Raw genomic sequence first — 14,969 nt, 5'->3', positions numbered from 1 at the left:
TGGGAACTTTCTGTTTGTGAATGTGTCTTTTATAATAAAAATACAATCACACATTAGCTTGAAGATATGAAGTTTATCTTCTCGTGTTAAAAAACTTGCATTTTTCAGACAAAACACATCGCGGACCTGAATGACATATTTCCTGATACTTCACTACGATGATGTCACACCCAGTGTTTTCCCACTGACTGGATGCGCGTTGTGAAAACGGTGAACTGGTTCAAAATTAAAATTATTTTGATTAACTTTTTTTTTTTTTGCATGTGTCCATGTAATTTTTCTCAGTTTATTTATTTAGTACTTATAGTATAGCTAATCCTAGCACTGGTGGTCTATCCATCCATCCATTATCTGTAGCCACTTATCCTGTACAGGGTCGCGGGCAAGCTGGAGCCTATCCCAGCTGACTATGGGTGAGAGGCGGAGTACACCCTGGACAAGTCGCCAGGTCATCGCAGGGCTGACACATAGAGACAAACAACCATTCACACTCACATTACAGTCAATCTGGAGCCACCAGTTAACCTAACCTACATGTCTTTGGACTGTGGGGGAAACCAGAGCACCCGGAGGAAACCCACGCAGACACAGGGAGAACATGCAAACTCCACACAGGCCCCTGTCAGCCACTGGGCTCAAACCCAGAACCTTCTTGCTAACCACTACACCACTGTGGCGCCCACTGGCAGTCTAGCGGTATAATAATAAATAAATCCTATAAACTTACAAGCAGAATGTTAACAATAGTACGAAATACGAATGAAATATAATTAAAGTCAGACTATGTCTTCTGATTATACGCATCTAATAAAAGATGTAGCCTGCTCTTTAAACTCGCTTTATGATATAGCCTGCTCTTTATAATATAAAGAATATTATTCATTCGCTTCACTCACTTGTGAATATATTTAACCCCTTGAAGATAAACTCCATATATTTGCACAAGTGTATAATATCCTCTATTTCTGTGATAACAAAAAAAAAAATAGATGTTTCATATTTTAGATTCTTCTCAGTATCCAGTGACGCTTTGCACACTACTGGCATCATCTTAACCAGCTTCATGAGGTCGTCACCTGGAATGCTTTTCAATTGGTGTGCCCCGTCAAAAGTGAATTTCTTTCCATCTTAATGTGTTTGAGATCAAATAGTAAATAATACAATTACAGTAAATAGCCCGATTCAACAACTGTAGTAATCCATATTATGTCAAGAACCGCTCAAGTAAAGAGAAACGACATCCATCATTACTTTATGACGTGAAGTGTCTTTTAATTAATAAAAATAAAGAAAAAGCAATTGAATTTGGAGGTGTGTCTAATCTTTTGACTGGTACTGTATATTACGTATCAATCAATCCAAATTAAGATGAAATGGCGCTGTAGAAAAGGAGGATGGGTGGAGATGGTGCAAATGGCTTAAGTGATCTTACTGGAAGAATTAGTAAGCGTTGGGTTTCCCAAAAGCCTTTTAACGCTCGACCATTTAACGATCTTTGTGCGGTGACGCTTTTGGGGAACACGGCACAGTTCCATTTACCACAGCATCTTGTCAATTTTAAAAAGCTTTGTCATGGTTTGGCCTCGCTTGAAAACAGAGAAACTGTTGATTAAACTCAGGTTTTGTTTCAAACCCTTTTTTGGATCTCCCTGATATTGCACTGGATGATGATGATGATGATGATGACGACACTGAATTCACCCCATAATTTCTCTCCGTGTTTTGGCTTTTTCAAGTGTTGTGATACATTATATACGCTACTAAAGAATATATTTTTAATTCTCTTCGACATGAACCAAAAGTACTTCAACTTCTGCCTCAGAGAAATGCTTCTTTTTATGGCTGTTTGGTAGCCATTTTGTTCTTTTGTATGAACTTGGCCTTTTTATGGAGTTTTGTGAACGTCACCAAATGCAAATCAGCTGTTATGTGGACACGCCTGGTAATTTACAGGCAATTGACATTTATAAACCTAACCATGCGAGATCACGTGACCTGTCGATGGCGATACAACCCTAAAAGGGAGCTCTGCTGGCCTATTCGTTAAATCTTTTACCATCCTTTATTTCCAAAACAGTTTAACAGAATTTACAACTTCAGCGGTGCATAATGTCACTCCATGCGAAATTTGTTCGAGAAAGGGAACATGAAAAATCCCCAGAAAAGAAGAAATTCAAAGAACCCGACACCATCTCGAAGGAAGAGCTAAACCTGGCCATACTAGCGAGCGTGAAACTAGCACTAGCTGAACAAAAAGAAGAGTTGGATAAAACCATATCTGCCTCGGTAAGACAAGCAATTGACGACTTCCTAACCCCGCAACTTAACGCCATCTGAATCGAGCTGGACAATACTAAAGAGTCGATTGATTTAGTCAAAAAGGAACTGGGTCAACAAGATAGCTGTGTGGCTAAGCTGCAGTCTAGGTGTGACATGATTCAGGCAGCAGCACGATCTGACAGATCAAGTCAGCGTGATGGCTAGGAATATGAGCGACTTGAACGATAAACTCTCAGAATTGGAAGACAGAAGCAGGCGATCAAACATTCGTTTAGTTGGTTTAAAGGAAGGAGAGGAAGGCGACGATGCCATAGCCTTTTTAAAGGCTCACCTTCCCAAATGGATTCCTACACTGAAAGACCGAGAGATCGCCATAGAAAGAGCCCACAGAGTGGACTCCAGCGAACAGAACAGTGCTCGACCACGCACCATCATCTTCAAGCTACTAAACTATGTTGATCAGCAAGCTATCCTCAAAGGAGCCAGGGCGACCTACCCCGTTAAACACCACCAAGAAAACATCCTCTTTTTCCCGGACTACAGTGTGGAAATGACGAAACAAAGAAAAGTGATGGCTGAGACCAGGAAAAAGATGGAATCCTTGGGTCTACAGCCTTTCCTCCTCTATCCAGCGACACTCAAGGTAACCCACAATAGTTGTCAGCTACTCCTGAAGTCCCCCACGGACTATTTCGATAACGTGACTTCTCCATAGCGGCACGTCTGGCCATTCTCTATTGCTTGTTTCGGATTAACTAGAAAAAGAGCAATAGCGAATGGCCAGACGTGCCGCTATGGAGAAGTCACGTTATCGAAATAGCATTATTTTGGGTTGCAAACCAGGGGGAATTATAGTTAACCCCTGCGGTTTGTTAGTTCTTTCGTTTGTTCATTGTTTACTGTTGTTTGTATTAGGGAAAGTTCTGCTCATTTTTGTCTTTACAGTATTAATGTCCAACACAGACGCATATAGGCCAAGGCTAATGTTGCACTCAGCGCAGATCTCACATACTGATGGCCGTATGACTTATTTGCTGGGCTCATGGAACAATGTCAAACTGGCTCTTGTCTCTCTTTATACCCCAAACGAGTTTGATCCTGCTTTTTTCCCGAAAATTACAGAACTCATATTAAATTTAGCAGGTTACGAGCTCGTTATTGGGGCCGACATGAATACGGTCTGTGACCCCGCTTTAGATAAATCTCACGTGATCCCTATAGACCGCAGTTCCCGAAGCCTGAATGCTTTCATCTCTGACTTGAACTTGTGCGATAGCTGGCGCTTCGCGAATGACAATCAAAGAAATTACACATTCTTTTCGTCAAGGCATAAAACGTATTCCTGAATAGATTATCTTCTGCTATCTAACACCCTCATTCAAGACACGAAAACAGTTGACACAATACCAATTCTATTATCTGACCATTCTCCTGTTTTCTGCAACTTAACACTCCGCTCCAGCCCCCCCCCCCCCCCCCCCCCGCTCTAAACGCTGGCGTTTTAATTCATCGCTCCTCCAAAGTGACAGCTTCATTTTACAGCTTAAAAGCAATTTAATGATATTTATTGAAATGAATCAGAATTCTGCAAACCTGCAGATACTATGGGAAACAATTAAATGTTTTCTGAGAGGCAACTGTATTTCATATGCATCCTTCAAGAATAAACCCAGAATAAAGGCATCTGAAGAACTTGAGACGAAAATATCTTCGGAAAGTGAACTAAAACAGTCTTTCACTCAACAGAATGCAAAAATCCTACACTCACTTAAATCAGAATACCACGCACTACAACTTGAGAAAGCAGAGTTTATCATTCACCGCACTAAATCGAATTACTATTACAATGGGGAACAGCCGAACAAACTTCTTGCTTTAAGACTCAAACACAATGAGGCTAAGTCCACTATAACTGCTGTTAAAAAAGATAATGTCTTGATTACTAAACCTGAAGACATAAATACCGTCTTTAACCCTTTGATGCAAAACATATGCACACCCCTTCTAATGCACAACATGGGCCAAAAATGACCCGCATTCATTTTCCAGGTTATTTCATGCTGACTGAGTTTTTCTTTGCTCTATCTTTTGAAATCAATTTATTTTATGATTGAATATTCCAAGTATTCTTTAAATATCTTGTTTTTAATTACCACAAATCTCATCTCATCTCATTATCTCTAGCCGCTTTATCCTGTTCTACAGGGTCGCAGGCAAGCTGGAGCCTATCCCAGCTGACTACGGGCGAAAGGCGGGGTACACCCTGGACAAGTCACCAGGTCATCACAGGGCTGACACATAGACACAGACAACCATTCACACTCACATTCACACCTACGGTCAATTTAGAGTCACCAGTTAACCTAACCTGCATGTCTTTGGACTGTGGGGGAAACCGGAGCACCCGGAGGAAACCCACGCGGACACGGGGAGAACATGCAAACTCCACACAGAAAGGCCCTCGCCGGCCACGGGGCTCGAACCCGGACCTTCTTGCTGTGAGGCGACAGCGCTAACCACTACACCACCGTGCCGCCCCTTACCACAAATCATTAATTTAATTTTTTCTTTCCTACTTTATGAACAAGAATACTTTTTATATTACTACACATGGGTCATCCAAGTGTGATTTAAAATTAAATGTCTTAATACTATAATAATTTGTTTCAAGTAATTACTTTAGCAGTGAATGGGGCCAGTTATTTATTTATTAACTATGTAGTTAGCTAAGCCAACTACAATAAAATTAGCTAACTAAAGTAGAATATGTCAACAGCTCGGTAGCTAATAGTAATTACTTGTAACTTTCTGACAAGTAATCTACTCACTCTCAAGGTAACCTAAACATAATCAATTTTTTTCTAAGGTAATGTAAGAACAATTGAAAAACATTACTTGCATGTATTAGATGGGCAAAGGGCGCTGTGCTGAGCTGTGAAATGTCTGACACAAGCACAATTCACAGTTCCCACCAAACGCTGTAGTAAATGCATGCGGGTCGTTTCTGACCCATGTGTGTAAACTTGATGTAGAATTACAAAAGCTGTGCTTGTTCATAACTTAAGAAAGGAAAAATAAAAATGATGATTTGTGCGAAACAAAAACAAGATATTTACTGCATATTTGGAAAAGCAAATGACAAAATGAATTTATTTCAAAAGTATATCAGGGTCATTCCATGCCAAATCAACAAATATCTGACAAATTTATGCTCGACCAGCTCAGATTTCAATGAAATTTGGAGGGCTCAGAGATACTATTAAAAGAAGTTAATCCCCAAAATTTGAGCTTCCTATCTCCAACGGTTTCAGAGATACAGGCATTTGAATTTTTCGATTTTTTTGCATTTTGCTCAAAACATACATATTTCAAAGTGTAATATAATCTTTATTATGCAAGATAGAAACCTAAAATTTTGCACAGAGAGACTCAATGTCTTGTACTACAAGCTTCAACTTAGAATTTCAGTGGTCATTGTATATTAGATGGTGATTTTAACAAGGAAATTAAAAAGACAAATTTGCATTTTTAATTCATTCTGGAAGCTTGCTTGTGGCAGTAATGCTTAAACTAAGAATGTTATTCAAATCTACACAGAAATATCTACCAATTTCAGTTTTACCAAGTCTCCACTATTCCTAGTTTGTCTGTAATAGGGTTTTGAAATTTGCCGATTTCTAAAACATGCCATTTTCAGTAGCATGGATTCCAATGTGGGATAGCAGTTAGGAACTTGTACATTTTTTTCAGTAATATCCTAGACCCATATTTTATATTTCCAAGTTTTTGTTCTGTGTCTCTCAAGTATTTCTGAGCTACAGGTGTTTAAAAAATCCATTTTTTCCAAATTCAAATTTTTTATATTATTTCCATTTTATTGATGATTAAGGACTGATAAATACAACTAAATGATTTGTATAGATAAGGAAACATTTTACTTGTGTTCATGTCACAGAAATATGGTTTTAAAAATATTATCATTTTGAAATAAGCTAAATAATATATGAACATTTCACATTTTTCAGTAAATATATATATAAAAACTAAAGAAGTCAGTCATTTTTCATATAAATCACTTAACTAACAATTTCTGTTGTATGTTAGTTTATGGCAGTCAGAATCTTTCTTTAGTCCAATTCCTATAGAACAGGGAGGAAGTTCAGCCATTTCTAGATGTCTAAGAACAAACTCATTTATACTGATCTCAAATTGAAAGCAACCACAATTAAATTCCCTAGTCAACTATTCAAAATATCCAATCCTTGCAAAGAAACACATTCAGTTAATAACATTGGTAAATTTTCTCAGTGCTCTGTATTACAATGTATTTAATATAATTCAAGCAATATAATGTTATCTGAACAAGTATGCAGTTTACAGACTCTAAAACTATAAGATATGAGCCACCTGTTCTGGTATCAAAGGTCACCTATTGTGCTGTGTTGATATTGATAAGGCTGGCTGTTGACTGGTACACAATAGCTGGTCATTGATTGCTAATGTTACACAGTCTTAGATTAAAATCAATTTACAAATAATTAATACTGAGCCTTAATTGAAATTTTATTTAAAATTGAGGAAGAAACATGTCTCCTAACCTACTTGAGCCTTATTGAAGCATTTATTAACCCTCAAATATCAGTTATATGAAAATATATCAAAAATTCAAATTTGGTGAAAATGGATTTTTTAAACCCCTGTAGTTTAAAAATACTTGAGAGACACAGAACAAAAATTTGGAAATATAAAATATGGGTCTTGGGGATTACTGAAAAAAATTTACAAGTTCCTAACTGCTATCCCACATTGGAATCCATGCTACTGAAAATGGCATGTTTTAGAAATTGGCGAATTTCAAAACCCTATTACAGACAAACTAGGAATAGTGGAGACTTGGTAAAACTGAAATTGGTAGATATTTCTGTGTAGATTTGAATAACATTCTTAGTTTAAGCATTACTGCCACAGGCAAGCTTCCAGAATGAGTTAAAAATGCAAAAAATGCAAATTTGTCTTTTTAATTTCCTTGCTAAAATCACCATCTAATATACAATGACCATTGAAATTCTAAGTTGAAGCTTGTAGTACAAGACATTGAGTCTCTCTGTGCAAAATTTTAGGTTTCTATCTTGCATAATAAAGATTATATTGTACTTTGAAATATGTATGTTTTGAGCAAAAAACAAAAAAATCGAAAAATTCAAATGCCTGTATCTCTGAAACTATTGGTGATAAGAAGCTCAAGTTTTGGGGATTAACTTCTTTTAATAGTATCTCTGAGCCCTCCAAATTTCATTGAAATCTAAGATGGTCGAGCATAACCTCTTGTTGATTTGGCATGGAATAACCCATCATAGAAACACTCAGCCATACATGAAATAACCTGGAAAATGAATGCAGGTCGTTTTTGACCCAGGTTGTGCATTAGAAGGGTAGTGATACAAAAAGGTTTTTTATTCAAAAAGTAAGAAAGGAAAAAATAAAATAAGGATGTCTCATCTCATTATCTCTAGCCGCTTTATCCTGTTCTACAGGGTCGCAGGCAAGCTGGAGCCTATCCCAGCTGACTACGGGCGAAAGGCGGGGTACACCCTGGACAAGTCGCCAGGTCATCACAGGGCTGACACATAGACACAGACAACCATTCACACTCACATTCACACCTACGGTCAATTTAGAGTCACCAGTTAACCTAACCTGCATGTCTTTGGACTGTGGGGGAAACCAGAGCACCCGGAGGAAACCCACGCGGACACGGGGAGAACATGCAAACTCCACATAGAAAGGCCCTCGCCGGCCACGGGGCTCGAACCCGGACCTTTTTGTTGTGAGGCGACAGCGCTAACCACTACACCACCGTGCCGCCAAAATAAGGATGTATGATGATCAAAAACAAGTTAATTGAGGAATACCTTGAATACTGAATGATGGAATTAATTTATTGCAAAGATATAGAAGATAAAATCTCAGCCGGGTCACTTTTGACCCATGTTTTGCATCAAAGGGTTAAAGATTATTACATAAATCTCTATAGTTCAGAATCCATTTCAGACCAAAATACGGTAAATGCAAAGAATTTCTTGCTGGCCTAAATCTCCTAAAGCTTAACCAGTCACAAATTCAGGCTCTTGATGCACCCATAACAATGAAGGAGTTAAAGTCAGCACTGAACTCCATGCAGAAGGGCAAGTCTCCAGGCCTAGATGGCCTCCCACCAGAACTTTATTCTGAGCTCTGGGAAATATCTTAAATTCATTCAATTATGCAATTGATCATGGCTCCCTACACAGGGATCAAAACACTGCTTTAATATCCCGACTACTCAAAAAAGGGAAAGACCCACATTTGTGCAGTAGCTTTCGCCCCATCTCACTCATCTCCATTGATGCAAAGTTGTATGCAAACGTGCTCTCTAAACATCTTCAGACAGTTACAGACGAACTAATTGACTACGACCAGACAGGTTTTGTCTGTGGTAGACTAGCCTCTGATAATATTAGGCGTTTACTTAACATAATTGATGTCTCCTCCTCACTCAAAGAATCCTGTGTACGGTCTTCTCTCTGGATGCGGAAAAAGCTTTTGACTGCGTAGAGTGGACCTACTTGTGCTACTTCTTGAACAATTTGGATTTGGTAGTCAGTTCATACACATGATACAGGTTTTATAAAATGAATCTACTGCAACAGTCTCTACAGGACAACAGTGCTCCAATCCCTTCAGACTTCAAAGAGGCACCCGGCAAGGTTGTCCTCTTTCCCCACTGCTTTTTGCTTTGTTTCTTGAGCCTTTAGCCCAGACCATCAGATTAGATACTGTCCTCTCCCCAATTTCTGTCAAAGGCATAAATCATCACATCTCTCTGTATGCAGATGATATTGCTCTTATTTCAGATTTAGTACAGTCAATCCCAAGATGTCTCCAGATCTTCAATGACTTCAGTAAACGAAGTGGATATGAAATAAATTGGTCCGAATCTGTCCTGATGCCCCTTAATGATGCAGCCAAAAAGACTTGTACACCATCTCACATACCTGTTGTTTCTGAACTCACATATTTGGGAATAGGAATATCTGGGTCACGTCAGCATATTGTAAAACAGAGCTACACACTGATATTTGATAATATTAAGTATGACTTGCAGAGATGGGCACCGTTAAGTCTAAGGTCGAATTGCCACTGTAAAAAAATGAATATTCTTCCTAGGTTAAATTTCGTATACGCTATGCTGCCACTTTCTCCTCCTCAAACATTTTTCTCTGAACTGAAACGCCTAATTTGTTTATTTATCTGGAACAATAAACGCCCAAGAATTAAATTTTCAACACTACAGCAGCCTAAAGACAAAAGGGGTCTCTCCCTCCCAAACTTCAAACTGTATTTTTGGGTGTTCCAGATAAAATCCCTAAGAGTTTGGATGGACACAAGCTCAAAAGTGATGTGGCGAGGCCTAGCAGAACAGTCTGTCCACCCTCACCGTCTTGAAGATATTTTATTCACTGGAACCCCAAAGGGTCAATCTAAAACCAAGTATAACTATATTGTTCTTAACTTACTGAAATTATGGCATGACATTGAAAATTATCTGGGAAGCTCACTCAGACTCACCAATCAATCTCCTATACGGAAAAATTACAATCTTCTGACTGACAATAAACCCGTCACATGTACAGTAAATCTTGGGTTGACAAAGGTGTCATTCTTTTAAAAGACATCTTTAACGAGAATGGCCTCAGAACATAAGACACTGTTACTCACGACCTGCTTCTTCTTATTTTACCGTAAAATACCAAATAATAGCCGAGTTCCAATTAACCGCCGAGTTCCCTTTAACGGCCGGGTGTACGCGTGTGTTGTGACAAATAAAGGCCGGTTCCGAATACTCGCCGGGGTCTAAAAAAAAAAAAAAGCGTCCGAACGTTCTATCTAGAATCTTGAGGCCCAGCACTTTTCTGGTTTTCTGGTGTTTAAACGATTTTGCATTGCATAGTTTTCTACCGAAACAATATGAATGAATGAATGAATGAATGAATGAAATTATTTCTATAATACTGTTTACAACATTTTGTTACGTGATAATAAACATGCCATTTCAATGTTATAATCTTGGTCTACCGTAATATTTCTTGAGGAATGCAACTCCGTAACTTTTGACAGATGTCTTAGCCACCCCTTTGGGTATACCCAACGAAAGCCAGCATGTGTGGTCACATTGAGGACTGCGGGTTTCCAAGGTTGGACTGCTGCTTCTGTTAAACGACCTAAATTGCCGAATGCATGCGTCAAAGCACACACTGAGTTTTATTAAAGACCTTATACCATTTCACTTGCCCTTACCCATTCGGATCTGGAAGACGCTTTACAAAAAAGGTGAGAGCGTTCTAACATGCATTTCAGTCTGCTCGCGGCCAATCTAATCCAAGGGGCCTTTTCAACAAGTAATCTGTCGTGCAAGTTGGGCAGAAGCACGCGTCAGGCAGGCAACATGTAGGCCTACAAGTCAGTAACCTATTCAACTAACTTTCATCCGAACTTTAAGTTTTCTACGGGGTCGAGCCACCGTACCAACTCACTCGGGGAATAGGCTCATATCGGCCAAATAGGGAGACGTCTTGGAGAGAAACGTGATGCAAGATGACAGTATGTAGCCACTGCAGGTCACTTATTTTTCAGCATAAGAAAAAACCCTTTGGTTTGACACTTCGCACCCTAATTATGTTGCTTCAACGTCGCGCCCTCCATGCAATTTCAGATTGACAGACATCGCGAAGCGCAAAGGGTGGAGGCTGCATGGGTGAGGGTGATAGCAAGTGACCATAACTTTGCAGAGTAATTAAATCACAGTGCTGCGCACAGACAATGGTGTGGTTTCTTGATTATTTTGTAAAGCATGCGCTTAACTAGTCATTAACAGGAAAAGGTGTGTGATTTATCCTTTATCCACCCCGACTGTGCCATGCGAAGATGCATTCTGCGTCTTCAAAATTCCCCGAAGTCGGCACCGTGCTATCTGTAATCTAACTCTAAACAAACTGTAAGTTATACTGGTTAAAAGTAGGCCTATCTGAGAATGATTTTTTTCCCCGTTTTGAGGTAGATTTTGGGGAAGGTATTTGTGAAGAAGGAATTAATCGCCTGTTCCAAATAGCCGCCTAGTCTCTAATACGCGCCGGGTCTCTTACGTGATTGAGACAAATAATCGCCCGGGCTATTATTTGGTATTTTATGGTATGTATCTCAGATTAAGATCTACACTTCAAGCATATGGTGTTCCTTGGGGGAAGAATATCCCTCCTCATCCACTGTCAAAATGGCTACTCCCAAATATAGATCTATTTCACCTATATACAAGGACTTACTGGCTCACACCTACAAGCCACCCCCTCATCTCACCTCATTATCTCTAGCCGCTTTATCCTGTTCTACAGGGTCGCAGGCAAGCTGGAGCCTATCCCAGCTGACTACGGGCAAAAGGCGGGGTACACCCTGGACAAGTCGCCAGGTCATCACAGGGCTGACACATAGACACAGACAACCATTCACACTCACATTCACACCTACGGTCAATTTAGAGTCACCAGTTAACCTAACCTGCATGTCTTTGGACTGCGGGGGAAACCCACGCGGACACGGGGAGAACATGCAAACTCTGCACAGAAAGGCCCTCGCCCGCCACGGGGTTCGAACCTGGACCTTCCTGCTGTGAGGCGACAGCGCTAACCACTACACCACCGTGCCACCCCACAAGCCACCCCCTGTTAATTTAATATGGGACAAAGAGTTGATTAGATATGAGTCCAGTCCCAACTGGACGTGGATATGGGAGCGCATCCCTTCATTGTCCAAGAATCCTGCGCATCAGTTAATTCATTTCAAATTGATACACAGAGCCTCCACTACACCGTACCTACTGCACAAAATGGGAAGAATCTCAAGCCCTCTACGCACACATTGTAATTCTGATCAAATAGGCACATACTTTCACATGTTTTGGGAGTGTCCTCCAATATGAAGGTTTTGGGATTTTGGATCACAGATTGACAGCTGCCAAAAAAAAAAAAACATTCTAAAGCACTGGTTTAATCCCTAGCTACCTCAAATTGGCTCTCTGATTTTAAAAATATTGCACTGCTAGAACGCTCCACAGCTAGAATCAATAAAGCTAAACCTCCTACCATTACCTCTTGGAACATTGTCACTGAAGAACATTCTGAAAAACTGCAAGTGTCTGTATTTTCATTTTTGATGGCTGTATATCTGCGATGTTTTATTTATCTATTTTTAATTTTTTTTATGAGCTCACTTTCCCTGTTGTATATAGTTTTCTTCTGGCCTTCTATACTTATCTGCTCAATAAAAATTGTTGATCGCAAAAAACCTAACCATGCGAAAATATGAAGAAAACCAACTTTTGTAAACAGGTCATGAACTTTAAGTTCGGTTTGGTTTACGCAAAAACATTTCCACACGACTTCACACACTTGCCGTGTGTGGCTGATGTGAGCACATGTGCATTTTATGTAACTTTGTGTCATGGCACTTCATAGATAAAACATGAGGAAAAAGTTGTGCAACCCCGGAGCACACCAACACTTCAAAAAAGAGCTCGATCTGTTTTAAGTTTTTAGATTCGACGAGTTGTAAACAAACCCGACAAGAAGGCTAGATCGCTACATACCCTGAGGGCAAAATACTGAGAATAACGTGAAATGTTTGCAGACCATCCTATAAACCATCATTCTCAAGGAATACACAGGTCCACTTCAGCCAAAAACTTCATGTTCCCATCTCTGCTCTTCCACCAGAAGTCCTGTTTGGTTGTCTGAAGTTTGTGTTTGCACCGTAGCTACAAGGCTAATGCACATCTGCTCACACACAGCGAGGCTAATCTCATCTCATTATCTCTAGCCGCTTTATCCTGTTCTACAGGGTCGCAGGCAAGCTGGAGCCTATCCCAGCTGACTACGGGCGAAAGGCGGGGTACACCCTGGACAAGTCGCCAGGTCATCACAGGGCTGACACATAGACACAGACAACCATTCACACTCACATTCACACCTACGGTCAATTTAGACTACGTTCAGACTGCACCCTGAAACGACCCATATCCGATTTTTTTTGCCGATATGCGACCTGTATCCGATTTGTTATTGACAATCTGAACGACACAGATCCGATTTTTTCACATGCGACCCAGGCCGCTTGGATATGTGGTCCTAATTCCGATGCATATCCGATATTTTCACATGCGACTGCAGTCTGACCGGACAGGTCGCATTCATGCGACCTACACGTCATCAACAAGAGACAAATCTCACTATTCTGCGTTGGCTAATCCCGCCTCTTTGGTGGAAAACAACAACATTTGTACAGTTTTCAGAATTTAAATAGACTTTTATAGAATTGATCAAGCTAATGGTGGATTTGGTAGGGACCTGGATGTTTATCTGTTCGCCTGATTAAATAAAACAGTTTCTATAACTAATTTATAACTTAAACCACCCTGTATTACAAGATTATAAGATTGTTCTGGAAATTTCCAGTAATTTGACACCTTCGGTCTCATTAGTCTGCTGCCCACATTAATCAGATTATTGTGTGAGTTCTGCCGCCGCCACAAAAACCACATCGCCAGGTCTCGCCTCATCTCCATAGCAAACTGCACTGGTGTTTATGCACCTTGAGCCAGCGCTGAGAGAAGTTGCAGAATTCAGCTGGCTATAAATAATCTAAATAAATATTTATAAAAATGTAGAAAAAGTTTATTAATATGACGAAATAAATATGTGCAAATTATTAAGCCTGAATTAAGAGTTTGGTAATACAGCGGCCGTATCCCAAACGACTGCCTACTGAAGCTCGAGTGCACTATATAGAGTTTAAAAATCCATTACTTCCTAGTAACATGTAGTGCACTTATATAGAAATTAGAGAGACATTTAGGAGTCAACCCTCGTTACCAGGCTACACGTTTTCATTTCAGTTCAGAAACAAAAACACACACGAGACCTCACACTTTAACACTAACCAGATAATTAAACAAACAAACAAACAAACAAAAAAAAAGAAATCATTAAACATGAAGAGTGCGCTTTTTTTTGTTTATGTATTACGTAGATGTGCTTATTACGTGTCAATTTGCGCATGCGGGACACTTTTGGGTCGTTTTCCGTTCATATTGGAGATCGCATACAAGTCTCATATAATTGGTAATGTGAACGGCCTAACAAAAAAATCGGATTTCACAACAAATCGGATATGGGTCATTTCAGGTTGCAGTCTGAACGTAGTGTTAGAGTCACCAGTTAACCTAACCTGCATGTCTTTGGACTGTGGGGGAAACCGGAGCACCCGGAGGAAACCCACGCGGACACGGGGAGAACATGCAAACTCCACACAGAAAGGCCCTCGCCGGCCATGGGGCTCGAACCCAGACCTTCTTGCCGTGAGGCGACAGCGCTAACCACTACAACACCGTGCCGCCTACAGCGAGGCTAATATGTCAGAAAAACATACAGCTACTCGACTTTGTGCAAATGTGATAGAATTAAATCATCATACTCTCACTTCAAAATATGTCTTGTACTTTCCTAAGTGGGGCGGCACGGTGGTGTAGTGGTTAGCGCTGTCGCCTCACAGCAAGAAGGTCCTGGGTTCGAGCCCCGGGGCCGGCGAGGGCCTTTCTGTGT

At 40.1% G+C, this 14,969-nt stretch overlaps 1 protein-coding gene across 7 annotated transcripts in view; it reads right to left on the bottom strand.

The window, feature by feature from the left end:
• The window catches only part of pcbp4 (poly(rC) binding protein 4), a 259,012-nt gene that overhangs the window by 27,367 nt on the left and 216,676 nt on the right, over positions 1 to 14,969 (bottom strand). The gene's annotated exons all lie outside the window — the stretch shown is intronic.

The sequence above is a fragment of the Neoarius graeffei genome, chromosome 26 (assembly GCF_027579695.1).
Source record: "Neoarius graeffei isolate fNeoGra1 chromosome 26, fNeoGra1.pri, whole genome shotgun sequence".
Classification (NCBI taxonomy): Eukaryota; Metazoa; Chordata; class Actinopteri; order Siluriformes; family Ariidae; genus Neoarius; species Neoarius graeffei.
The sequence above is the reverse complement of the archived record's forward strand: the minus strand, read 5'-3'. Positions and strand labels throughout refer to the sequence as shown.